Genomic DNA, 27,619 nt, shown 5'->3' with positions numbered 1-27,619 from the left:
AGGCAATTTGAGTTTTTTTAGTTTTCCTAAAGACGAAATTGTTTGTAATGGAATGGTAATGACTTATTTATCAAGGCAAAGAATTATAATTTATACCAATACTATTTGGTACAGTTTGTTTGATTATGGAAAAAATAAAAGTTTGGTTGATAGTTTTCGGTTCACTTGCTTATACAAAAAAAAGTATTTTAGTTGAAAGTTTTCCTTCAAGTTCGCTTGCTTATTGAAAAAAAGCGACTGTCTAATAAAAACTTCTGAAATAATAGCCAACAGAGAAGTGAAATATGAATAGAGGCTAAGAAGTATTTGAATCTGCCGCTCGTAAAATGGCCGGTCCGTGGCTACTTTCCTATTGGCTGGGAAATTTGGGTTGCGCATTAACTCACCTTATATTCTTCCACCATGGTCAGAGTCAGGTCAGAGTCGGGACTGTCGGGAGACCAATTTGGACCGTCCTAGGGTACGTTCCACTTAACGCTCGCAACGATCGCGTCATCATTCTATCCTTGTTTCTCACTAGATGTTAAACAAGGATAGAATGACGCTACGGTCGTTGCGAGCGTTAAGTGGAACGCACCCATAGTGAGCGGTCGTGACTGACGTGAGCTCCTGAAATACTCTTTCGCCTGTGCAGCGAAACATTGAATATCCTCTACAATCCATTATCAAACTGTACAATTGTTGGAAAGAATCAGTAACCAGTACCAGGGACAGCATTCAAGACGAATATTTTTCTACCAAGAAGGGAAGAATCACACAATATAAACCGGACATCTTGGATCCTTGCCGGACAGGCATTTGAGGACGCGGCGACGTAACACATGGCAAATCTGGCGAAAGTCGGCCATTACTTCTGAATTCAACAATCGATCAAAGAAGGATGAGATAGACTGAAAGTATTTCCCTCCTTAAACCACAAAAAGGTGAGTCCTCCCGGAAAGCCTGGCAAGTGATATATAAATAAATAAATTTTTAGAACGTTAATAGATTAAGGCGTTGAGATTTGATAAATTTAATATTCTAATTTTGTTCATACGATTGCGGAGTTATACCGGAAACTTGATAACCAAAAAAAAAAAAAAAAAAAAAAACAGAGATTTTCATAATATGTTTGGAAATATAAGGGATAAAGCCAATGTGATCATCTACAGTATAAATTATTATTCCATTAGTGGATAGTATATCAAAAGATATATCTATATAATATCCGCTCTGAATTCCGGACATTGTTACGATACAGTGAATACTCCTTTTCATATTCAGATAGAAATGATGATGATGTATGTATATATATGTATATATATATATATATATATATATGTGTATACAGATATCAGGGGATTGTGTTTAATCATATAAATGTTGACACATATTTGGTCTGTGTTTAATCATATAAATGTTGACACATATTTGGTCTGTGTCGGATAGTTCTATATAAATCATGGTTGTGAATATAATAATCTTATATGTCGTTAAGAAGTCTTGTAACATTTGAATGAATGATCGTTGTAATTCCTCTTACGGTGAATCTCTTGGATTGCTAAGATGATTCCTTCGGTCTAGTGTTGATTTATTTTGATATATCCCTTTGTCAACAGATAGATATGTATTATCTCGGACAAATGGATAGAATGATGTTTTGATCAGCCCCAATACAATATTGAATATTAAGACTGAGATCTAAGTTAAAGTCTGTATAGGTAGGTTATAGATTAAGAGTTAAGTTTAGAGTTAAGTTTATAGTATTTGTTCCCTATTATTACGTTGTTTATTTTTCATCTCGTATAATTAGATATATACTACGGATGTTGATTAATATTAAGATTCTGCCAAATCGGCTATATATGATTCATGTTGATTGGATCCTATTTAATATAGATTAGCACGGTTATGAGTTGAGATATTTTCAACTTCTATTTCTTTTATTCATGTTAATCATACCATAGGACCAAATATAGACTATTTGTATCCAAGTATTGTGACCTTGGACCTTTGATCACGAGCAAATGGACATAACGATGCGTGTTTCTTAATGTCTAAGTGTCATTGGATTGTCCACGGTTAGGATTCTATTAGGTTTATAGCAAAACCACAATTGAAATCTAATCCTGATTGGATATCAGAATTTAAAATGAAGAAAAATAAAACCAAAATAGATCTCCTGATCCCTTATCCCCATCGCCTAATTCAGTCAAAGGTAAGGGGAATGGAAATGACAATTTAAAAAACAGAAACGAGATACTAGTCCATCTTTCCTTGGAGTAAGCAGGAAATTGGAATCTGAAGCCATGACCATTGGTTCCTCAGAAAGATCTTTCAAACAAAATGACCCTATTGATCTAGTTCCATATAATGTCCAATCTGAGGTTACAGTTGACACGGAACCAAGTATGGAAATAGAACCAAATATGTCAAATAGAGAGAAATTCATTAATTCTCAACTATCTAACAGGTATTCAAGATTTAACACTGCCCCATTCTCGGTATTAGTGGAAAGCGTATCCACAGATAATGACGCCTATTTGAACATAGGAAATTTACATCCTATGAAAATTGGAAAAAAATGAATGGTAAGTTTAAAAGTATAACAAGCATCAAAAGGAGGGGGAAGGGTTGCATAAATATTAACTTCTCCTCTTACGTTGAAGCTAACAAATTTACCGATTCAAAAAATTTATTTCATCATAACTGCAAAATATACATCCCCAATTTTAAAATCTATAGAACTGGTGTGATCAGGGATGTAGAAAAGTCCTTATCGAACGAAGAAATAATACAGGGAATTTCATGGCCTGATAGTGAGGTTAAGATCACTAACTTAGAGAGACTTAAATTCAAAGATAAGAACGGATTGTTGCAAAACTCATCATCAATCAAAATGGTTTTTGAATCAAATCTGATTCCGGAATACTTATATATATGGAATGTGAGATGTAGAGTCTTTCCCTTTATTAATAAAGTTAGGAAATGCATAAAATTGTTGCAGATGGGGTCACTCCGTCACCTTTTGCAGGAGTAATAAATCTTGTGATAAATGCGGTGAGAACCATGATAGCGTGGATTGTGACAATCCTTTGCTCAAATGTATAAACTGTGGCGAAGATCACTCGTCTTTTGATCCATCGTGCACGGTGTTCCTGAAATACAAACTAATTAATTCAGTCATGGCATATGCCAATTGTCCTCAATTCATTGCTAGAAGAATTATTAAATCTAGAAACATAGTGGATAATTCTCAAGTTCACAAACTGTTGAAATCTTCCGCATATATCGGTTGGAATAATAATATTGAGGACAGAGGAACATTAAGCTCGGATATCATAACGTCCGGTTATAAGAACCAAAAACAAATGTCGTCAGCAAACCTATTTAACTCTAGAAAAACAAACACTTTAGACAGCTCCAGTGTTGGTACGATAGATCATGTTGGTAGATCAGAACAAATTACTAAAGTAAATAAACCCATGATTCACAGATCGTTCCAGAAGCCTGGGAAGATATATTCTCAAGCTCACTCTCAATCCCTAACCCAATCCTATCCAATAGCAGTTTATATTCCTCTCAGGAATTTTACAGCCCATTTTCTGAAAAAAATAATGACACAAGAATAGACGTCATAGAGCGTCGATTCCAGGAGATTCTAAAGGTGGATATCAATTTATTGAATACCAAGGACTTTACCCCAATTATTCGTGAAATTATCGACATGCTTAAAAGCTACAAATCTACTTAAAATTCAATTGCAAATTAAAAAGTGCTACTGATTAGCGCACCAAGAGAAAACTAGCAATGCATATCAAAATAGCTCAATGGATAGATTAGAAAATTCCTGATAACTTGGACTTAGAATGTTCTGCAATTTCTCTTAAAAAACCAAACTTATTGAAAGGCCGAATTATCATAATATCACTTTACCAACCTACCCATAATTTAATAAATGTGGAAGGATGGAACATAATTTTTCAATGTATTGGAAATTAGTTACTGGGTGTTCAATTAATTAATAGCATTACGTTTAGAGGCTCTGTTTGCATTGCAATCAAAATATAAAGATTTAGACAAAGAATTCTTGAGAGAATTAATATTGGCACGGGAGATTGTTATATGAACAATTTCTCGAATATAAGGATTTCTAACATAAATAAGGTTATTTTGGGTCGTAACAATGTCTGTTTGATAAATAGGATAGTTACGGGTATTTATTTACTAATGCTAATAAATTTAAATTGGACTAAAAGAGTCTGCCCAATGTGAATGTGGGCATAAAATTCAGGATATGAATCATATTTTATGGTCCTGTCCAAGACTATCGGATACAAGATCTCAATTTCTTGAACAATTGTATAATCTTAAGTACCAAGCTCCCTTTTCCGTGAATATATTATGGGAATCATCGATAAGAAAATCGCTAAATGTTGTATAAAATTTTTTAATTGGTTGTGACATAAATATATAATAAGTTAGAAATAGTATAATGCCCTTGCCGGGTTTTTTTGTTCTTGGGGGTCTCATTTCACAGATGTGGTGATACCGGTCCCAAGCCGCCTGAGGAGACACAAGAAAGAATATACAAACCAATTGAGAAGATTATGGAAAGTACTCATATTAACTTTATTGAAATGATCTACTATCCAGACACAAAACAAATTTGAGGACACAGGAAGCCCCCCCCCTCTGATGTCCTCAACTATAATTAAAATAGATAATATATATAAAAGAAATCGTGGTACTGGGACTCTGCGGAGTTGTGAAATCCACTGGGCAAAAGAAGAAGAAGAAGAAGGTCAGAGTCGGGTCAGAGTCGGGTTGGCTTGCCCGTTTCCACCGGATCAGAGTTTACACAGAGTTACACCAGGGTTGCGGCAAGGTTGAACGTTACCAACTGTGCAAAATGTGAGCTACAATAGCCTGACATATTAAGGTTACGTTGACTCTCAGAATATCATGGATCCGAGAGCAATAATATTAATTTTAAAAGTTGCCTATGTGTTCTATTATATCCTTTGCTCTTGAATGTTTCCTCTACTTTCTTAAATATTTCTGAAGTTCTGAACTTCTTCCCATTCATTAATGTTATTACTTGCAATTCTTTTATAATTGCTAAAAAGCACTCCGTCTCCTTGACATCCCAAGTGGCCGGCTTCTTTTTTCTTCATTTTGACAATCGTTTTTAAACATTATAAATGAATCAAGTAAAAATGCTTGTATAAATACCGGTCACAATACGTTTTGTCATTTGAATGCGTACTGCGCAATTTGTATTCATTTATCCCGTTGGCAACACTACAGTAACCTAACTCGACTCTTGTCGTTTCCACCGAATCTCATTTGGACCCTACCTTAAAATTTTATTGGGTAGGGTTTAGGTTCGAGTTAGGTGTTTCCACCGCAAGAGCGCTCACCCCAACCCGACTCTGACTCGACTTTGACCCGGTTCGAACCCTCGGTGGAAACATACTCTATGATCATAAGGATCGAGGAGCCCGGGGCTGCCTTCGGGTACGGCGACCGCATCTCCCGCGTCGCCTCCCGAATCTCCGTGCCAGTCCGGAATGAGTTCCGGGATCGAGGGGTGGAGGGTGTGCGGATTTAGAGGATTAGTCGCGAGACAAGCGCTCGAGTCACTCGAGCCTTGAGCGAGCGAGCGAGCGAGCACCGCGTGAACGCTGGGTTGGCTCGCTCCCGAGGATATCGCGGGGCGATTATCGTTTCGTGTAATTGCAAAATTTTCTGTGTTTTTTACTTCTAGAGATATCGGACAATCATTCCAGGAAGCGCAGAACATCTCAGCAATATTGCAGCAACATTGCTAGAATGTTCTGTGTCACCTGAAATGTCGCATTTAAAGATAATGATTTTAAATAATTCTATGTCTCCTATATGTCTCAAAGTCGAGTTGACATAATTATAACTGTGATTATTATTATGATCTTAGAAGAAATTTTCCTGCAAGCTATATTATTTTATTTTTTATATATATATATATATATATATATATATATATATATATATATATCTGTACTTTAGAGGTAAAGAATCGTATCCCATAATTATAAATTTAGGGAAAAAGTGTATAACTATAACACTATTAATGACTATTTACGACTATTAACTAGTAGTAATGGACATAAAACCTTTTACTATACTAAAATTTAAGCTCCTGGTATATTGGAAAAAATATTAACTCAATTTTGACAAAAAGTGGGCATACTATCCTTTACCTCTGTGGTACAGATATATATATATATATATATACACACACACACACACACACATACACATATTCTATAGATATATAATCTTTATTGGAAGAAAGCAAATTTTGCAATCTTGTTCAAAACAAAAGATACAGTTACATCCTCCTATTTCTCTTTCATTGAAACATTAATTTCTTTTCATTCTTTCATAAAATGTAGGCTGTGTACAGATTACGCATTACGATGTACTACTCAATGTTATATTTTTCTTAAAGGGACAGAAGCCAAATTTTATACCTTCGGAGATGCTGGAAGTTGGTTTGCGAGTCGTCCGCGGCCAGGATTGGAAGTGGGACGACCAAGATGGTGGCGAGGGTCACGCCGGGACGATAGTGGAGATTGGCAGACCTCCTCCCACGGGAAACTCGACCTCCAGCCCGAATCCTACTGATCGGACGCCGGACAAGACGGTCATCGTCCAGTGGGACCATGGCGCTAGGAGTAATTACAAGATCGGCTATCAGGGGGTTTACGATCTGTTGGTGTTCGATAACGCGGCCGCCGGTGTCAAGCACTCCAACATCATCTGCGACGGTTGCAAGAGGCACGGGATAATCGGCATCAGGTGGAAGTGTACAGAGTGTTTCGACTACGACCTCTGCACGCAGTGTTACATGGCCGACACGCACGACTTGACTCACACCTTTGAGAGATATCAAACGGCGAATTCCGTGGGGTGAGCGTTCTGGCGTTTTAAATTAAATTCGTGTTACTCATTTCGGCAATCGTATAATTGCAATTGCGCGTCTGATTGAGCGCAGGGTTCGTCTGGGACCGAGAGAAGGGTGCGCGAAGATACCTTTGAAAGGGATCTTCATAGGAGCGAAAGTCATTCGCGGACCGGACTGGGAGTGGGAAATCAGGATGGTGGCCGCGGTATTCATATATACTATTTAAATCAGTTTTTTTTAATTCGTATAATTACGTAATAAATTGCTGATGTAATTTTCCTTGGAATTTCAGGGAAAACCGGGAGGGTCATGGACATAAGTGGATGGGATAACGAGAGCAGTCGATCGGTTGCTATCGTCACGTGGTCCACGGGTAGCACAAACTTGTATCGATTAGGCTTCAAAGGCTGCGTGGATCTGTGTTACGTAGAGGAGGCTGCTGCTGGTACTTATTACAAGGAGCACCTTCCGTTACTCGGCCAACCGGTCTTGACCGTACCGGACAACGGAAACAGCTCGACGCCGACGAAGAGCGGCGTACCCGGCGTCACGTCTAGTCCACACTCTTTAACGTTCAACGTCAGCGACAAGGTGAAGGTGCTAATGGAGGTCGATACGTTAAAGGAAATGCAGGACGGTCACGGCGATGGAATCCGCGTATGGCCGAATACACGGAGGGAGATACGCCCTTGCACTTCGCGGTATTCGGGTACGTTGGGAGATCCGTCGCCGCGGTCTACCGCGAACGTCCGCGACTAACGGCGACTCTCCTTTGTTCGAGCAGCAATCAGCCGGAGATGATGGAGCTGCTGCTGTCGCGCGGCGCTGCCATCAACGCCGTCAACAACGGCAAGTGCAGCGCCCTGCACGTGCGGTCAACAAGCAGCACGTGCAGTGCGTGAGGGTGCTGCTGCGTTACCATTGCGACGTCAATCTCCAGGACTCGTACGGCGACACGGCGTTGCACGTCGCGATCGGGAAGGACACGCTGGACCGCGACGTGATCGATGCGTTATGCGCCGGTGAAAGGGTTGACTTCATGCTACGGAACAAACGGGGCTTCAACATCCTGCATCACGCCGCACTTAAGGGCAACGCGCAGTACGTGTATAAGACAGACTTGATCAAGTACAGTCTCGCATAGAGACTCAGTATACAGTCTCATGTTTGCTAATCCTAGAGATAGCTTGGCAGCGCTTAAAGTTCGCCTGGTTAATCTAATTTAACGAATCCGTGAAATCGCAGCGCAACGGAGAGGTTGGTTGCGCGCGCGCGTCACCTGGTGGATGTGAAAAAGGAGGACGGATTCGCGGCGTTGCATCTGGCGGCGTTGAACGGACACAGGGAGGTCGCGGCGATCCTCCTCTCGCAGAACGGCGGCCGCGCCAAGGTCGACCTGCGCAACAATCGACGTCAGACGCCGTTGCACCTGGCGACCTCGCAGGGGCACTGGTCGCTCGTCGAGCTGCTGGTGCACCACAGCGCGGACATCGGCAGCACGGACGAGGACGGTGACACCGTGCTGCACATCGCGATAGCCAAGAGTCCGAATCAACAGACTGCCGTACCTCCACCCGAAAGTAGCCGGGACTCGCCGCTTATATACGCTGTATGTGCCCGAGCTCTTGCACTTTACGTGACTGGTATCAAGAGACACGGTCGTGTCTCGCGCCAAGTATACGCGAAGCGAGACCGTCCCGTGTATCTTTACGCGAGCGGGCGAGTTGCCAGTACCCGAGATTATCGGATCTCAATAACGGCTGAGCCGATCGACTTCTTAGTAGTCTCAATGGATAGCTTGGGGTCGATTTATGTAACCAAAGTGTTTTCATTTTTCGCCTACGTGTCCTACAAGCGGAGATATTACGATGCAAAGTCCAATATTGAAATTTCTATGTCTCCGTTTTCTCCTCCTTATTCTTCATCATACTTGGTGCCTAGTAAGGGGGATCCGTAAAGGGTGAGGAAATGTCCGGAATGGACGTCGTTCATTGGACGGATTTTCTTCCCTCTCACTCTTTCTCCCTCTCACTCACTCACGTCTATCGGCGCTGCGCGACAGCGAGCGTGCGACCGAGAGAGAAAGAGCGAGCGAGATATAGCGGAGTTTGACAAGTGGGTTTTCGAGTGACAGCGAGTTTTTTCGAGTGACAGCGAGTTTTCGAGTGACCGCGATTCTTCGGCAGCTATATATCGTGAGTTTTGCGTTTGGTGGTATTATTTAATATTATTTACAGTATTCCTGTGATTTAAATCATCAATCATACGCATATGCAATAAATATGATAAGTAAGGTTAAATGTCACATGTTGAAATAGTCGCAGTAATACTCAATCAATAATCAATAATAATATATTTTACTGCGACTATATCAACACATGACAGTTTTGCACATCTAATCTTATTGTCATATTTATTGAAAATAATCTTGGCAATAATAAAAGTATAACAGTGGATTATTATTAAAAGTGTATACATACATTGTATACATTGTAAACGGTTAAAGTGATCTGACAATATATTCAATGTGTCCACGTTTTCCCATTCAGATTAGAGAGTATACCTCACCAGATCATTCGGATACTCGCAGACCTGAAGGAATGGAAAAGTTTGGAGAGGATATCGGCGTAGAAGCTGAAAATGTGGTGATGATTTGATAGAGCGTGTAAGTATATTAATAATATAAGAGAAATTTATCCTGATTCGAATAAAAACGGTGTGTATATTATCTTACATGCATGATAATGTTATATATAATAATATGGTTCTTTAGGGTCAATTGTGGAGTGGTTAAGATTTAACGAGGCGAAGGATCATCGTTAAAAGAAGCTAGCAGGTGAATTGTCTTATAGATAGAAATAGTCTATTTTACTAAGAACTATTCGTTCTTTTATACATTGCAACATATAATATTATAAGGGTGTCCCAAAATTCGAGGATAATATTATTGCAACATGAAAATTCGTTAAAAATTAAATAATAAAAGTGCATGCCATTTTTTTCATAAGTTATTTTTTAATATGAAGGTTTAAGGTATAACCAATTATAAACGTTGTTCAAAAATCCTCTGTACATGTGCCTTGCGTGCAATGGTATTAGATTTGAAAAACTTTGCGATCACCGACACTAAACTGAACATTGCCGTTGTACGCATACTACCGCATACGTGAATTATTATAATTTTATAATACTTTTCATATCACACGTATGACCATGCGGTAGTATGCGGCAATGTACAGTGTAGTGTCGGTGACCGCGAAGTTTTCCAAACCTAATACCATTCCACGCACGACACACGGACAGATGACTTTTAATCAACGTTTATAATTGGTATACCTTAAACCTTCATATTTAGAAAACTACTTCATGAAAAAATGGCATGCACTTTTATTATATAATTTTTAACGAACTTTCATGCTGCAATAATTATCCTCGAATTTCGGGACACCCTGTATAATATTATATGTTGCAATGTATAAAAGCCGAATAGTTCTTAGTAAAATAGACTATTTCTATCTATAAGACAATTCACCTGCTAGCTTCTATTAACGATGATCCTTCGCCTCGTTAAATTTTTAACCACTCCACAATTGACCCTAAAAGAACCATATTATTATATATAACACTATCATGCATGTAAGATAATATACACACCGTTTTTATTTGAATCAGGATAAATTTCTCTTATATTATTATATACTTACACGCTCTATCAAATCATCACCACATTTTCAGCTTCTACGCTGATATCCTCTCCAAACTTTTCCATTCCTTCAGGTCTGCGAGTATCCGAATGATCTGGTGAGGTATACTCTCTGATCTGAATCAAATGATACAACGTTTTTGGGAAAACGTGGACACATTGGATATATTGTCAGATCACTTTCCACCGTTTATAATGTATACAATGTATACACTTTTAATAATAATCCACTGTTATACTTTTATTATTGCCAAGATTATTTTCAATAAATATGACAAATAAGATTAGATGTGCGAAAACTGTCATGTGTTGATATAGTCGCAGTAAAATAATATTATTATTAATTATGATTGAGTAATTACTGCGACTATTTCAACATGTGACATTTAACCTTACTTATCGTATTTATTGCATATGCGTATGATTGATGATTTAAATCACAGGAATACTGTAATAATATTAAATTAATACCACCAAACGCAAAACTCACGATATATAGCTGCCGAAGAATAAACTCGCTGTCACTCGAAAGCTTTCCAAAATACTATAATTAAGTATTTTTCATTAAGAACTTTTGGAATTATAAGGTTTGAAAGTTCTAATATTTTGACATAAAATACAAAATATCTTGTAAAACATTAAGTTTTCGGTAATGTTGCCTTAATACTTTATGTACAGAATAATGAGACGAATCAATTTGTGTAATAAAAACACATAGTTGCTTTTAAGAAAAAGTATGCAGATGCATGTTGCAAATTACATATTTTTCTTAAAGGAACTATGTGTTTTTATTACACAAATTGACTCGTCTCATTATTCTGTGCATAAAAGTATTAAGGTAACATTACCGAAAACTTAATGTTTTGCAAGATATTTTGTATTTTATGTCAAAATATAACTTTCAAGTCTTATAATTCCAAAAGTTTTAATGAAAAAATATTTTATTATAGTGTTTTGAAAAGCTCTCGAGATTAGCTATAAGAATATGCATTGAAAAATAGGGGTTCTATTTAAGAAATTGAAGGTGACCTTCATGTGATCTTCAAACGAATTTCCAAGGTCACATCAATGGCACCATCTTATGTCCCCCTTCGAACCAAATAACTTTTGTCTGAAACATTTTTCTCTTCCGGGCTTGGTTTTGAGATTCGACTGGATGGATTAAAATGGGCCACCCTGTATATATATATATATATATATATATAATATATATATATATATATATATAATAGTTTACAATTATATGTAGGGTTAAAAACCACAGTGATATAAGTCACATTTTTGAAAATATGAGTCGTGTGCATAAATGCAATTAATATAATTTTTATGGATGTGTAGATCAATATTTTAAATATTTGACTGACAGTGCTATGGCTTTCATCTCCTCATATATTGTAAAAGAGAATAAGATATTCGACACTACAAAATGTTTGAGATCACAACAAAATTACCTTTTTTAAAAAAAAGGTACAAAAATGCGCCAAGTATACGCGCCTGACAACCTTCAAACAAGAACTCTTGTACAAAACTTTAATATATGCTGAAAACTTTTTTAAAAATATCCCCAAAAAATAAGTATGTGTTATATAAACCATCAAAAAGGACCCCATCAAAAAAAGAACTGTCGTAAATTAATAATTTTTTAAAATATTCCCAAAAAATAAGTATGTGTTATATAAAACCATCAGAAAGAACCCCATCAAAAAAAGAACTGTCGTAAATTAATAATTTTACAAAAATGTATGAAATCTTTAAATTGCGCCATTATAGAAAGAGAATAAAAATACAACCCAAGTGGTATGTATCTTTGTATTCCCACTCAAGGGTTTTCCTATTCCAACCCAAATGGTAGTAGTTTTAATTCTCCTTAAAAAAATAATTATATCATAAAATTGCGTTAACTAATCCAACCCAAGTGATATGTATTTTAAAAAAAATGTATATTTCAATGGAATCAAAGATTTAATCACAAAGAATTAAAGAGGTGACAGTACAAAATGAAATATTTAATTGAAATAAAAAACTTTTTATGTAAAAAAACTTGGCGCTGCTAGACCGAATAAGGAATCAAACTTATATACTAAAGAAACCTAATCTTAAATCTACTCTACATAATCGCTTTCACAACGCATGCCTTACAAATCTAAACTTATATTAATTCTAATCGCTTTCACAACATACAACGCACGCCTTATATCCGTTTCTACCAATGCAGATTAACTTTAATTTCGGTTTAAGAGCAATGAGCAATTCGGTCTAGCAGCGCCAAGTTTTTTTACATAAAAAGTTTTTTTATTTTAAATAAATATTTTCATTTTGTACTGTCACCTCTTTAATTCTTTGTGATTAAATCTTTGATTCCATTGAAATATACATTTTTTTAAAAATACATATCACTTGTGTTGGATTAGTTAACGCAATTTATGATATAATTATTTTTTAAGGAGAATTAAAACTACTACCATTTGGGTTGGAATAGGAAAACCCTTGAGTGGGAATACAAAGATACATACCACTTGGGTTGTATTTTTATTCTCTTTCTATAATTGGCGCAATTTAAAGATTTCATACATTTTGTAAAATTATTAATTTACGACAGTTCTTTTTTGATGGGTTCTTTCTGATGGTTTATATAACACATACTTATTTTTTTGGAAATATTTTAAAAAATTATTAATTTACGACAGTTCTTTTTTTGATGGGGTTCTTTTTGATGGTTTTATATAACACATACTTATTTTTTTGGGAATATTTTTAAAAAAGTTTTCAGCATATATTAAAGTTTTGTACAAGAGTTCTTGTTTGAAGGTTGTCAGGCGCGTATACTTGGCGCATTTTTGTACCTTTTTTAAAAAAAGGTCAGCCTTACCAGCTCTGTGTGTGCATTTGTGTGCATGCGCTGTCTTATATTTTAAAGCTTAATAATTTCTTAAAAATGAAACGAGCGCTCAGTGGTTTAGGTTCCATTTCTATATAGGACTTCCTTTTCGGAATAATTCTAGAGTTGGGATTTTAAAGGTCGGACAGACATAAATATTAAACTTCTACATTTAATTTTTATCTTAATTTAACATCGCAATCATTTTTATAAATATGATCTTTCCAAAATATTGCGCTGTTATTCTTAAGGTAATTAATTTTTCATTAATTTAATAATCATTCATAAAATCATCCATTAATGTTTATTTATAATTAAAGTTTTATTAATTTAACAAATAAGAGAATTAATTGCCTATTCGGTCCAAGCGGATCTTCGTGCTTAATAATATTAATTAAGTAAATTATTAATATAATTTTTTCCGTTCTATAAACTGCGCGCCGATTGTTTGTCGGCCTTGAAACGCAATCTTAAACTGAAGTTAGAAAATCACAAATTAAATTGATCGTCAAATTCTAATACTAATGATGCTAATAAGCATTTTAAAACTGTAAAGAATTTATTGCGAAAATATCACCTCAGCCAGGGTTTGAACCTGGGACCTCCCGACTCTCCGGGCGGGCGTCTTACCAACTCGACCACCGAGGCATTCGGTGATATTTATCGCAATAACCAGTAACCTAATGTGAGAACGTCATATTCAGGCGACGTGAATGAACAATAATAATAATAGGTATTCGACCGATAAGTGAATAACACAAATAAGAGAATTAATTGCCTATTCGGTCCAAGCGGATCTTCGTGCTTAATAATATTAATTAAGTAAATTATAAATATAATTTTTTCCGTTCTATAAACTGCGCGCCGATTGTTTGTCGGCCTTGAAACGCAATCTTAAACTGAAGTTAGAAAATCACAAATTAAATTGATCGTCAAATTCTAATACTAATGATGCTAATAAGCATTTTAAAACTGTAAAGAATTATTGCGAAAAATATCACCTCAGCCAGGGTTTGAACCTGGGACCTCCCGACTCTCCGGGCAGGCGTCTTACCAACTCGACCACCGAGGCATTCGGTGATATTTATCGCAATAACCAGTAACCTAATGTGAGAACGTCATATTCAGGCGACGTGAAATGAACAATAATAATAATAGGTATTCGACCGATAAGTGAATAACACAAATAAGAGAATTAATTGCCTATTCGGTCCAAGCGGATCTTCGTGCTTAATAATATTAATTAAGTAAATTATTAAATATAATTTTTTCCGTTCTATAAACTGCGCGCCGATTGTTTGTCGGCCTTGAAACGCAATCTTAAACTGAAGTTAGAAAATCACAAATTAAATTGATCGTCAAATTCTAATACTAATGATGCTAATAAGGTTATTAGCATCATTAGTATTAGAATTTGACGATCAATTTAATTTGTGATTTTCTAACTTCAGTTTAAGATTGCGTTTCAAGGCCGACAAACAATCGGCGCGCAGTTTATAGAACGGAAAAAATTATATTTAATAATTTACTTAATTAATATTATTAAGCACGAAGATCCGCTTGGACCGAATAGGCAATTAATTCTCTTATTTGTGTTATTCACTTATCGGTCGAATACCTATTATTATTATTGTTCATTTCACGTCGCCTGAATATGACGTTCTCACATTAGGTTACTGGTTATTGCGATAAATATCACCGAATGCCTCGGTGGTCGAGTTGGTAAGACGCCCGCCCGGAGAGTCGGGAGGTCCCAGGTTCAAACCCTGGCTGAGGTGATATTTTTCGCAATAAATTCTTTACAGTTTTAAAATGCTTATTAGCATCATTAGTATTAGAATTTGACGATCAATTTAATTTGTGATTTTCTAACTTCAGTTTAAGATTGCGTTTCAAGGCCGACAAACAATCGGCGCGCAGTTTATAGAACGGAAAAAATTATATTTAATAATTTACTTAATTAATATTATTAAGCACGAAGATCCGCTTGGACCGAATAGGCAATTAATTCTCTTATTTGTGTTATTCACTTATCGGTCGAATACCTATTTTATTATTGTTTATTAATTTAATAATTCTTCTAATTAAATATAAATATTAAATAAAAATCTAATAAGAATTAATACGATTCATATAAAACTCTAGGGCCTCGTCCCTTAATATCACTTAAGACTTTTAACTTAATAAAAAAAACTCAAGTTTTTAATTTAAGACAGTATGAATTTCATCAATTTGTTCATACTAGTCTCTATTTAAAAAACAATTTGATTTTTATAGAAATTCTATAAACTAGGACTAGTCTATATATCTTTTTTAAAGTTAGGGAAAAATTATTTATTTTACAGTCTAGTCTCTATTTTCTTTCTTCTTTCACTTTAAAGTGAAAATAAAAATACTTAGGATTATGCTTACGGTTTGAAAAGAGAAGGAAATAAAAAGAGAAAGAATAACTATATCTCTTTTCTAACGAACGATTTTTCCTTTGGGCAGATCTGGCAGAACCTGCCGAGGCAGGACGCAAAGACTGAATTAGCGTTAGCTTGTTTTCTGGTAAGCGTGGACAGGAGCTGCAAACTCCTTGAGGAGGTCAGAAAACAACAAGAGTAAGACGCCGCTCTGTCTTCTGGAGGGCAATTCGGAGGCCGCTCTGATTGCTGATCTTCTACGATCTTACAAATACCAAAGTCACAGCACGCAACTAGAGTAAGACAACGGGATACGAATATCTTAAATATTCCGCAAGTCCAATCGATATGTAAATTTGACTGAGACGCAACGTTAAATTGATTTTACATTTCGAAAGCTGGTCTTTCAAATAGGAGAATCGATTAATTATACTTTGACAATTAAGCTTATTAAGGAACTTATATAAGAGTTCGATTCGTCTTGCAGAATAGAGAACAGTCCATCGACCGGCTACGTGGAGCCGCCTGCGTATCGAATAGATAATATATCGCAGTCGGAGGGACTGCGCGGCGCGAAGAAGAATATCGCCGGTTCCGGCGACGCCGCGGAGTGTCGGCGCTGCTCGGGGATCATAGCGGACACGAAGCGGGAGAACCGAATCGATCCCGGTAGCAGCGTTACACTCGTTGGTTGTGCACGTTGCGGCTATACCTTCGTGAAACCCAAGCGAATCAAGGTACGCGATCCTCCACGGATGGATTGACCGAGGAATCCGCCGTTAAAGCGTTGTCCGCATACAGCGAGATATTCCGCGCCGCGAATTACGGATGCGAAAAATCCCGTAGAAAATTCGTACGAACGTTTTTTATATTATCCTCGCGTGCTTTTCTAGACGGTCAGCTGGCGACGGGCGAGGTTTCCATAGCCAATCCGGAGGATAAGACGAAGGACGTGTCGTCGGAGGGCAAATGGAAGGAGGAGATCGGCGACAAGGAGAAGGAGAAGGACTTGGAGCGACTGCGTTATTTGGAGACGAGAGTGGCGGACCTCGAGGAGGCGAATATGTGCAGCATCTGCATGGAGCGCCGTCGTAACGTCGCTTTCCTTTGCGGGCACGGCGCGTGCGAGCACTGCGCCGCCCCGTTGAAGATCTGTCACATGTGCCGCAAGACGATCTCGAAGAAGATCAATTTGTATTAGGAGAGAGAGATCGCCTCGATGATCTCTCATCACGCTTATACCGGAACCGTTGGTTCTCCGCGCGGTGCGCGGTGCGCGCGTATACGGCATGTCTCGGGAGGGAACGTCTCAATATCAGCAGAGAGAAACCTGAGAGCGGTGAGCGGCCACGCCGCCGTTTTGCTTGATACCCACAGATGATATAGTAAATAGATAACTAACTCCTGTACTTTGCTTTAAAATAGTGTTTTAAGCGCCACCTGGGCGAATATACATGAGCGAACTAATATTCAATATGGCCGACTATATATATATATATATATATATATATATATATATATATATATATTATATAGACTAATAGAGTACTAATAAAGTATAATCAATATGCTCATTCTGTATCGGTGCTTTTAATCTTATTAAAAAGATCAAAAGTACCGACACAGAGTGAACATACTAATTATATTATATGAAAACTAATAAAAATTCTGTATACATATAGGAAAAATGGCAAGGGTTAAGTTATAAATCAGATAATAAAAATTATATTTTCAATTATAAAATGTATTTATTTTAATATTAATAATAACATTTATTATTATTAAAATAACAACCGCATTTTTTCAGTAATATATAAAAAATCAATTTTTAAAAATAATACTACAAATATTATAATATGTAACTATATCTTATTATTTAAGAACAAAATTTACACTTTTCTTATACATCTTTTTTTGCTTTTTTTTATAGTGTTCAATAGCTTGCTTAAATATAATGTTGCTAGCGACGTATCGAGTGTCACGACCAGATAAAATTCTGTTCACGGTTTTACAAAATGTATATAGAAATAATTTAATAATAAACTTGTATAACAGCATGTTTTAATTCTTCTTTATGTTCGATGCATTTAACAAAATTTGAGTTTAGCTTTTCGTACACACGCTCACGTAATAAAACAGAAACATTTCTGCGAAAACATAATGAAGAAATATTTTCATTTAAAACAGAATCAGCTTCAATAAATATATCCTTCAAAAAGCACATAGATGGATACGTTAGAGATGGTTTTCTTTAACATATTCTGCATTGATTAATTGTATATATTCTTTATGTGATGTCTCGGTACTTAAAAGACTTTCTTTACATGTAATACAATTTTAAATTTTTTCATTGACAAAACTTTTTTTACAACCCAGCCAGCAACGTAAGATCTATTGCTTTCTTGTAGTGGATACGCTTTATGCGTATTTTCTATATTTTTAATTTGAGATGATCCTGTTAAAAAATCTTCTTCTACCGTTTGTTCTGTAATATCAACCAAAAAATAAGTATGTGTTATATAAAACCATCAAAAAGAACCCCATCAAAAAAAGAACTGTAGTAAATTAATAATTTTTTAAAAATATTCCCAAAAAAATAAGTATGTGTTATATAAAACCATCAAAAAGAACCCCATCAAAAAAAGAACTGTCGTAAATAATAATTTCACAAAAATGTATGAAATCTTTAAATTGCGCCAATTATAGAAAGAGAATAAAAATACAACCCAAGTGGTATATATCTTTGTATTTCCACTCAAGGGTTTTCCTATTCCAACCCAAATGGTAGTAGTTTTAATTCTCTTTAAAAAAATAATGATATCATAAAATTGCGTTAACTAATTCAACCCAAGTGATACGTATTTAAAAAAAAATGTATATTTCAATGGAATCAAGATTTAATCACAAAGAATTAAGAGGTAACAGTACAAATGAAAATATTTAATTGAAATAAAAAAACTTTTTATGTAAAAAAACTTGGCGCTGCTAGACCGAATTGCTCATTGCTCATTAAACCGAAATTAAAGTTAATCTGCATTGGTAGAAACGGATATAAGGCGTGCGTTGTATGTTGTGAGAAAGCGATTAGAATTAAATATAAGTTTAGATTTGTAAGGCATGCGTTGTGAAAGCGATTATGTGGAGTAGATTTAAGATTAAGTTTCTTTAGTATATAAGTTTGATTCCTTATACGGTCTAGCAGCGCCAAGTTTTTTTACATAAAAAGTTTTTTTATTTCAATTAAATATTTTCATTTTGTACTGTTACCTCTTTAATTCTTTGTGATTAAATCTTTGATTCCATTGAAATATACATTTTTTTTTAAATACGTATCACTTGGGTTGAATTAGTTAACGCAATTTTATGATATCATTATTTTTTAAAGAGAATTAAAACTACTACCATTTGGGTTGGAATAGGAAACCCTTGAGTGGAAATACAAAGATATATACCACTTGGGTTGTATTTTTATTCTCTTTCTATAATTGGCGCAATTTAAAGATTTCATACATTTTTGTGAAATTATTAATTTACGACAGTTCTTTTTTTGATGGGGTTCTTTTTGATGGTTTTATATAACACATACTTATTTTTTTGGGAATATTTTTAAAAAATTATTAATTTACTACAGTTCTTTTTTTGATGGGGTTCTTTTGATGGTTTTATATAACACATACTTATTTTTTGGGAATATTTTTAAAAAAGTTTTCAGCATATATTAAGTTTTGTACAAGAGTTCTTGTTTGAAGGCGTTGTTAGGCGCGTATACTTGGCGCATTTTTGTACCTTTTTTTTAAAAGGTAATTTTGTTGTGATCTCACACATTTTGTAGTGTCGAATATCTTATTCTCTTTTACAATATATGAGAAGATGAAAGTCATAGTACTGTCAGTCAAATATTTAAAAATATTGATCTACACGTCCATAAAAATTATATTGATTGCATTTATGCACACGACTCAATATTTTCAAAAATGTGACTTATATCACTGTGGTTTTTAACCCTACATATAATTGTAAACTATTTTATATATATATATATATATATATACAGGGTGGCGCATTTTAATCCATCCAGTCGAATCTCAAAAACCAAGCCCGGAAGAAAAAATGTTTCAGACAAAAGTTGTTTGGTTCGAAGGGGGACATAAGATGGTGCCATTGATGTGACCTTGGATAGTCGTTTGAAGGTTACATGAAGATCATCTCCAATTTTTTAAATGAAACCCCCTATTTTTCATTGCATATTCTTGTAGCTTGCCAAAAACTACAAGAATATGCTTGTAGCTTTCCAAAACACTATAATCAACTCGCATTAATTGGAATTATACCATCAGAATTCTGAAATTAGAATTAAAAGACGCATATGGGCAGTTACATCACACGAGAACATCCATTTATAACTTATACAGAAGCATTTGTCAACGCTTACCGATTACAGAAACTAATGTGTTTTTCGAGTCACAGGAGCGAAAATCAAATAGATTATGGCATATGGGATGGATCAGAATGGATGATAAATTGAATTGGTTAATATCTAAATCAAACGATAAGAAAAACGGAACATCAGACCTATTAACTACAATTGTACCATTTCAAATCCGAAATTAACATCGTCATCCATAATTTCTAAGACCATTTCCAGACACCACAACACTCCTTCCCCAACAGAAATTTCTTATAATGTAAAGATCCCCCCGGATAAATTCGTTTACAAATCCTCACTAGAAAATATACACAATGAATGGTTTGTCAACCTGAGTAAATTGGAGATACCTGATGAGGTGAAACTTCTCCTACAACTTGGCAACCGATTCAATCTGCCAATTAAAAAACATGAAAAAGAAAACACCATCATAGATCTCATTAAATGTATTGAATCATTAGTATACAAATTCAACGAAGAGAATGCTAGCCACATCAGGAATGAATCAATTTCCATCCTCAATAAATTCAGACATGCTGATCCACTCCAGGACATAAACAACAACATGTTAAATAAATGGGTTAATACCACGAAGGGATTTATAAAGAAACAACCTAATATTTTGTTCACAAGAGCCGATAAAGGTAACGTAACGGTTGCTATGGACACAGAGAATTATAAATCGGGAATGAACATAATGCTTAGTGACTCGAACACATATAAAAAAGTTGAGAAAGACCCGACAAAAAAAACTAACAGCGGAATTACGCACCTTATTGAGTAGGTGGAAGGCGAGCGATTTTATAGACATTCCTACGTACAGGAAATTACTTACAACAGACGGGGTAATTCCACGAGCCTATGGCGTGCCGAAGATTCATAAGCCAAATATCCCCCTTAGAATCATTGTGTCATCTATTAATAGTCCACTATATGCACTGGCCGCGTTCTTACATGACATCATAAAAAATAACATCCCGAAACATTTCAGCCATATTGAAAACAGCTTCCAGCTGGTCAAAGAATTGGATGGCATGAGATTAGATCCGGGATACTCGCTAATATCACTAGATGTAGTTTCTCTATTTACCAACGTTCCATCGGATCTGGTTTTACAGAGTTTAAACAAGAGATGGGACTGCATCTCTAATTCGATCGAGATACCTAAGGAGGAATTCATGAAAGCCATTTCTTTTGTAATAAGTTCAACATACTTCTCTTTGACAACACATTATACAAACAAATTTTCGGCACCCCCATGGGCTCACCCCTATCTCCTGTTTTAGCCGACATTGTTATGCAGGATCTCGAGGAGGTTGCTATCGGCCGTGTCCCTATTAACGTACCTTTCTACTATAGATACGTGGACGACATTCTACTCACGATCCCTTCGGAATTAACTGACGAAATACTTTTAATTTTCAACTCGTTCCACACACGACTACAGTTTACGATGGAGATAGGTGGACACGACCGTATCAACTTCCTCGACGTAACGTTAATAAAGAGAGAGGGGAGGATTATATTCGACATATATAGGAAACCAACCAATTCTGGGAGATATCTGAATTTTCACTCGAACCATCCACTAGAACATAAAAAAGGAGTCATCTTGGGATTGTTTGATAGAACGATTTTATTGTCACACCCCAGTTTCCATTCGAAGAATCTGAGGACAATTATCGAAATCTTATTAGACAATTGCTATCCACTGGATTTCATTTTTAACACTATGAACAATCGGATCAAATATTTGACAGAGAAAAACAACTTACTGGAAGGTTCGAGTGAGAATTTAACTCAGACAGATAATAACAAAAAAGAATTTTTCACCATCCCCTATGTAAAAAATGTGTCAGAGAGTTTCCATACAATAGCTAAAAAATGCAATCGCAGAATGGCATATTCAACAACGAAATCGCTCAACACATTTATAAAAACTGGAAAAGATAAAATAAGTCCGCTGTCTCGATGTGATGTCGTATATAAAATTAGTTGCCATGATTGTGAGGCCACATATGTTGGCCAAACAAAAAGACAACTAAGTACTAGAATCAAAGAACACAAATCGGACATAAGAAAGACCACTGGTTCACCATCTGTAATCTCTTGTCATAGAATGAGTAAAACCACGATTTCGATTGGAATAATATAAAAATACTAGACAATGAACCGTCATGGTATAAGAGATCGGTGTCGGAAATGATACATATAAAAAAACAGATGCACGGATTAAATAAACAGAGCGACACGGACTTATTTCCAGACATCTATTCGCCAGTAATGGATACACTCTCCCCGGTTTAACAACGACACACTCCCCTCTCTCAAATTAGCGCGGCTCACGGTTGTTCTGAGTTCTCACTCTGCATACGACCACCACGTAGCACGGACGTTTATAAAATTTTGTACCACATAACAAGAGTCATGCTTCTCGATTGTTTGACTTTGCCTGTCAGGTAAATCATTAACTTTCAAATTGTTATTTATTATATCATTTTACATTATTATCCTAGAGTCTTTCGATTCACAATTCATTTTCGGGGTTGATAGAGTAATTGGACTTAATTAATTTTTACAAATTTAACATTATTTTATTTTCACGACTTTTATGTATTCTTTCATACTAGTGAACCAGTGTGTTGGTTTTAAAATTTAATAATTTTAACGATATAAAAAAAATCCTTCACTCTTCGTCAAAAAAGGATGATATTAAGTTTATTGTCTTGAAATGATATGATAGATTCGGCAAAAGGAGAAGACGTGTAAAAACATAACCGTCTGTCCCGGCATTCTGCGTGATACACCCCACGACGACAAAGGAGGTGGCACACATCGGAATTCAGAACAAAATCCATACTGAAAACAAGATACTAAATTGCGGAGATTGCGCTTCTTGCGGTAATGGCGATTACATGTTAAATTGCGTTTAAATATTTTTAAAAATTTGTAATGAGACACTGAGGATGACCCGAACGTAGGGTCGAAACGTTTGTTTTTAACTTCACACAATAAATGTTTATATACGAAATTTAGCACAAAGATCTGGCAGTTAGGCTGATATGCTCCCAAATCAACATTATTTTGAATATCGACAGCCTTGACATGATTATTACTATAATTAAGTATTTTTTCATTAAGAACTTTTGGAATTATAAGGCTTGAAAGTTCTAATATTTTGACATAAAATACAAAATATCTTGTAAAACATTAAGTTTTCGGTAATGTTACCTTAATACATTTATGTACAGAATAATGAGACGAGTCAATTTGTGTAATAAAAACACATAGTTTCTTTAAGAAAAAATATGTAATTTGCAACATGCATCTGTATACTTTTTCTTAAAAGCAACTATGTGTTTTTATTACACAAATTGATTCGTCTCATTATTCTGTACATAAAAGTATTAAAGCAACATTACCGAAAACTTAATGTTTTACAAGATTTCCTAAAAGCAACTATGTGTTTTTATTACACAAATTGATTCGTCTCATTATTCTGTACATAAAAGTATTAAAGCAACAGTACCGAAAACTTAATGTTTTACAAGATATTTTGTATTTTATGTCAAAATATTAGAACTTTCAAGCCTTAGAATTCCAAAAGTTCTTAATGAAAAAATACTTTATTATAGTGTTTTGGAAAGCTCTCGAGGTAAGCAACAAGAATATGCAATAAAAAATAGGGGTTCCTATTTAAGATTTCAAACTTGCCCCCCCTCACCGCCCAGGGGGAGGGGTGGGGGGGCTCATTTTAACGTCATTGTACGTCCCCCTCGAAATGACGAAATTTTGATTTTAAACATTTTTCGTAGTGTGCTTATTTTTCGAGTTATTTGGCTGCTTAAGTTAAAATGGGTCACCCTATATATATATACACACACACACACACACACACACACACACACACACACACACACACACACACACACATATATATATATATATTCAATATTCATTGTGGCGACACATAAATTATTCATCGCCACAGGCGCATACGCGCCTACGCGCGCCCCTGCGCGCCAGCACGGGCACCCGCAGTACGAGAGACGAGACTGCCGCGCCAACGCGAGCGCGCGACAGGAACGAAGTACGCGACGGCCGCCGCGAGGTGGCTAATTGATACATCGGTAACTCGTATGATCGCTCGCTCTTTCTCTCTCGGTCGCACGCTCGCTGTCGCGCAGCGCCGATAGACGTGAGTGAGTGAGAGGGAGAAAGAGTGAGAGGGAAGAAAATCCGTCCAATGAACGACGTTTCCTATGGCACATTTCTTCACTCCTTACCGCGCGCCCTTACTAGCCACCAAGTACGATGGAGGATAAGGAGAATAAGGATAAGGAGAAAACGGAGACATAGAAATTTCAATATTGGACTTTGCATCGTAATATCTCCGCTTGTAGGACACGTAGGCGAAAAATGAAACCACTTTCGTTACATAAATCGACCCCAAGCTATCCATTGAGACTAGTTAGAAGTCGATCGGATCAGCCGTTAGGCTGATCCGATAATCGAGCAGTCTCTCGAAAGCGGTCTCGGCGTAAAGTATGCACGGCGGCCTCGCCCTCGCGTACGCTACGCGTATAACTTGGCGGGAGGCACGACCGTGCCTCCAGATAACACAAGTAGCATTTTTTACAAACTGTTTTAAAGAAAATAATAAATCGCCATCATTTATGTTTTCGCAATTGAATCCTACAGATCGTTTTCCAGTAAAATTATTAATTAATAATGTTTTATATGACCCGCAAAATTGACTGCACGACGGATTTATATTTCTGCGTCCATGACTACGAATTAAACCAAAAAAATTTTCTAAGGGATCCTGATTGATATTTCTTGTTTTTAAAAATTTTATTCCTTTACTTTCAACAATTTTCCATATTTTTTTAAAACCACGCAAAGTAAATATCCAATTTTTTAATGATGGTATACATTTAACTGGTCGTTTAGTTTTCGGATCGACATATCGCATGTTAGATAATCGTTTAATGGCATGTGACCAAAAATTATGATGCTTACTATTTTTCGTTACTGCTACGCGTAGAGGAGTTTGTGGATGCAAGGTATGTGCGTTAACGGAATCAAAAATTTATTAAAAAGATCCAATGCCGTTGCTGTATCGTATCCTGCCTTGTTTGGAATTTGTAACGGACCAATCTGTGATTCAATAAATCCTCCTAGAAAATGAATAAATTACATACAATTAGATTATATACAGTTTATATTTATTTGTTATTGTTACAATTATTAATTATATGCAAATTAGTAAATTTAAAGAAAGTGATAATGAGATTGATTAAATTACCTTTGATTTTGCTATTATATTCTAAATATGCTGATAATCTTGCACTTAGAATTTGAGCAGCACATTTTACTTTCATTTTTTTATTTTTGATTTAATGACATGTTGGTCTGTTAATTTTGGTACTTGGCGATTTAATGTATTTGTATACATATCCATTTTATATGCCATTTCAATAATGTCCCAGGACGCAAACTGTCGTTCGTTTTCTTTCAATATGGTGGTATCAAGTTCCAAATTTTTAAATAATAAATTATTACGGATTCCTTTTAAAAGATGTGGTGGATCAAAAATGGGTACAATATTTTGCCCAAAAAGTTGAATAATATCTCCTGAAATATGGAATAAAAAATTATTTTATGTATTTTAACTGTTTTTTAAATTATTTTATGTATTTTATACTTACGATATTCTTGACCTGTTTTTATACATTCGCTTTTTGAATCCTGGAGAAGACTTTTAATACATGTCATGTTCGGTCCTCCTTGATCACATATAGTTGCAATAATTTTCAAGCCAGCTTTAAAAATTCTGACATTTATCATGTCTGTACTGTCAGAACAGACGCTTCCGAATTTTATTCTACCAGTACCGTCGGAATAGACGCTTCTGGAATTTATTCAAAACTAGCCAGCTCACGATAAACGCCTCTGGCAATTATTAGAACTAGCCAGCACACGACTAACGCCTCTGACAATTATTAAAATTAGCCAGCACACGAATGACGCCTCTGATAATTAAACCAGCCAGCACAAACACCTCTGACAATTATTAAAACTAGCCAGCACACGACTAACGCCTCTGACAATTATTAAAACTAGCCAGCACACGAATGACGCCTCTGATAATTAAACCAGCCAGCACAAACACCTCTGACAATTATTAAAACTAGCCAGCACACGAATGACGCCTCTGATAATTAAACCAGCCAGCACACAAACGCCTCTGACAATTATTAAAACTAGCCAGCACACGAATGACGCCTCTGATAATTAAACCAGCCAGCACAAACGCCTCTGACAATTATTAAAACTAGCCAGCACACGAATGACGCCTCTGATAATTAAACCAGCCAGCACAAACACCTCTGACAATTATTAAAACTAGCCAGCACACGAATGACGCCTCTGATAATTAAACCAGCCAGCACAAACGCCTCTGACAATTATTAAAACTAGCCAGCACACGAATGACGCCTCTGATAATTAAATCAGCCAGCACAAACGCCTCTGATAATTATTAAAACTAGCCAGCACACGAATGACGCCTCTGATAATTAAATCAGCCAGCACAAACGCCTCTGACAATTATTAAAACTAGCCATAATATATAAACTAACCTTTTCATCCATCCTTTTTTCAGAGGATTGCATATGTCGAGAGAGATGTCTCGATTTATTTCCCATTTTTGTCAATAAATGACAAAATTCACGCATAACACGGTTTTACACATCACAAATTTGCTGTTTTCACTTTTCCGTCTGTCATTATTTTGCAGTACACGGTGTAGCGTGTATGACGTCGCGTGACAGCGAGAAAAGTAAGCTCGATGCTCGATCACGGATCACGGCTGTCTTTATTTCCAAGCAGATTTTCCAGGTTAGAGACGAGAGTCAGCCGGAGAGTCGAGTGGAGGAGATTAGGTTAGGACAGCCACATAATAGCCGTCTCTTTCTGTCGCACGCAGCTGCGCACCGCTGCGTTCGCCGATCCGGCCGAGCCGCCGCGCCGGCTCGCTCTGGCTCACTCGACGATTTTGATTGTCTCAGGAGATCTTACGACATATATGAAAAATGTATTTCAATAATATTGTTTACGTATCTCCATTACTTATCATTAGATAGATTATCATTCTTTATATAAATTTTCAATGATTCCCAAGAACGAATTCTTGATAACGCAACATACAGTTGTCCATGACTGAATACATCTTTTCGAAGATCTATTGCAATTTTGTCAAAGGTCTGACCTTGCG

General features: G+C 36.0%; 3 non-coding genes and 2 pseudogenes across 3 annotated transcripts; 2 read left to right on the top strand and 3 right to left on the bottom strand.

Moving 5' to 3' along the window:
* Positions 1-590: 590 nt before the first annotated feature.
* On the top strand, positions 591-18,075 carry LOC139817886 (E3 ubiquitin-protein ligase MIB2-like; annotated as a pseudogene).
* Positions 14,084-14,157, bottom strand: Trnas-gga (transfer RNA serine (anticodon GGA)). Its single transcript has one exon. It is a non-coding gene; the product is annotated as a tRNA-Ser (tRNA).
* Trnas-gga (transfer RNA serine (anticodon GGA)) lies at positions 14,508-14,581 on the bottom strand. Its single transcript has one exon. It is a non-coding gene; the product is annotated as a tRNA-Ser (tRNA).
* Positions 15,214-15,287, top strand: Trnas-gga (transfer RNA serine (anticodon GGA)). The gene has a single exon. It is a non-coding gene; the product is annotated as a tRNA-Ser (tRNA).
* Positions 18,076-23,871: 5,796 nt separating the features above from the next.
* Positions 23,872-25,971, bottom strand: LOC139817887 (uncharacterized; annotated as a pseudogene).
* Between the last annotated feature and the right edge of the window lie 1,648 nt (positions 25,972-27,619).

The sequence above is a fragment of the Temnothorax longispinosus genome, chromosome 8 (assembly GCF_030848805.1).
Source record: "Temnothorax longispinosus isolate EJ_2023e chromosome 8, Tlon_JGU_v1, whole genome shotgun sequence".
NCBI lineage: Eukaryota > Metazoa > Arthropoda > Insecta > Hymenoptera > Formicidae > Temnothorax > Temnothorax longispinosus.
Note: the sequence above shows the minus strand (reverse complement) of the source record. Positions and strands in the feature narration are given on the sequence as shown.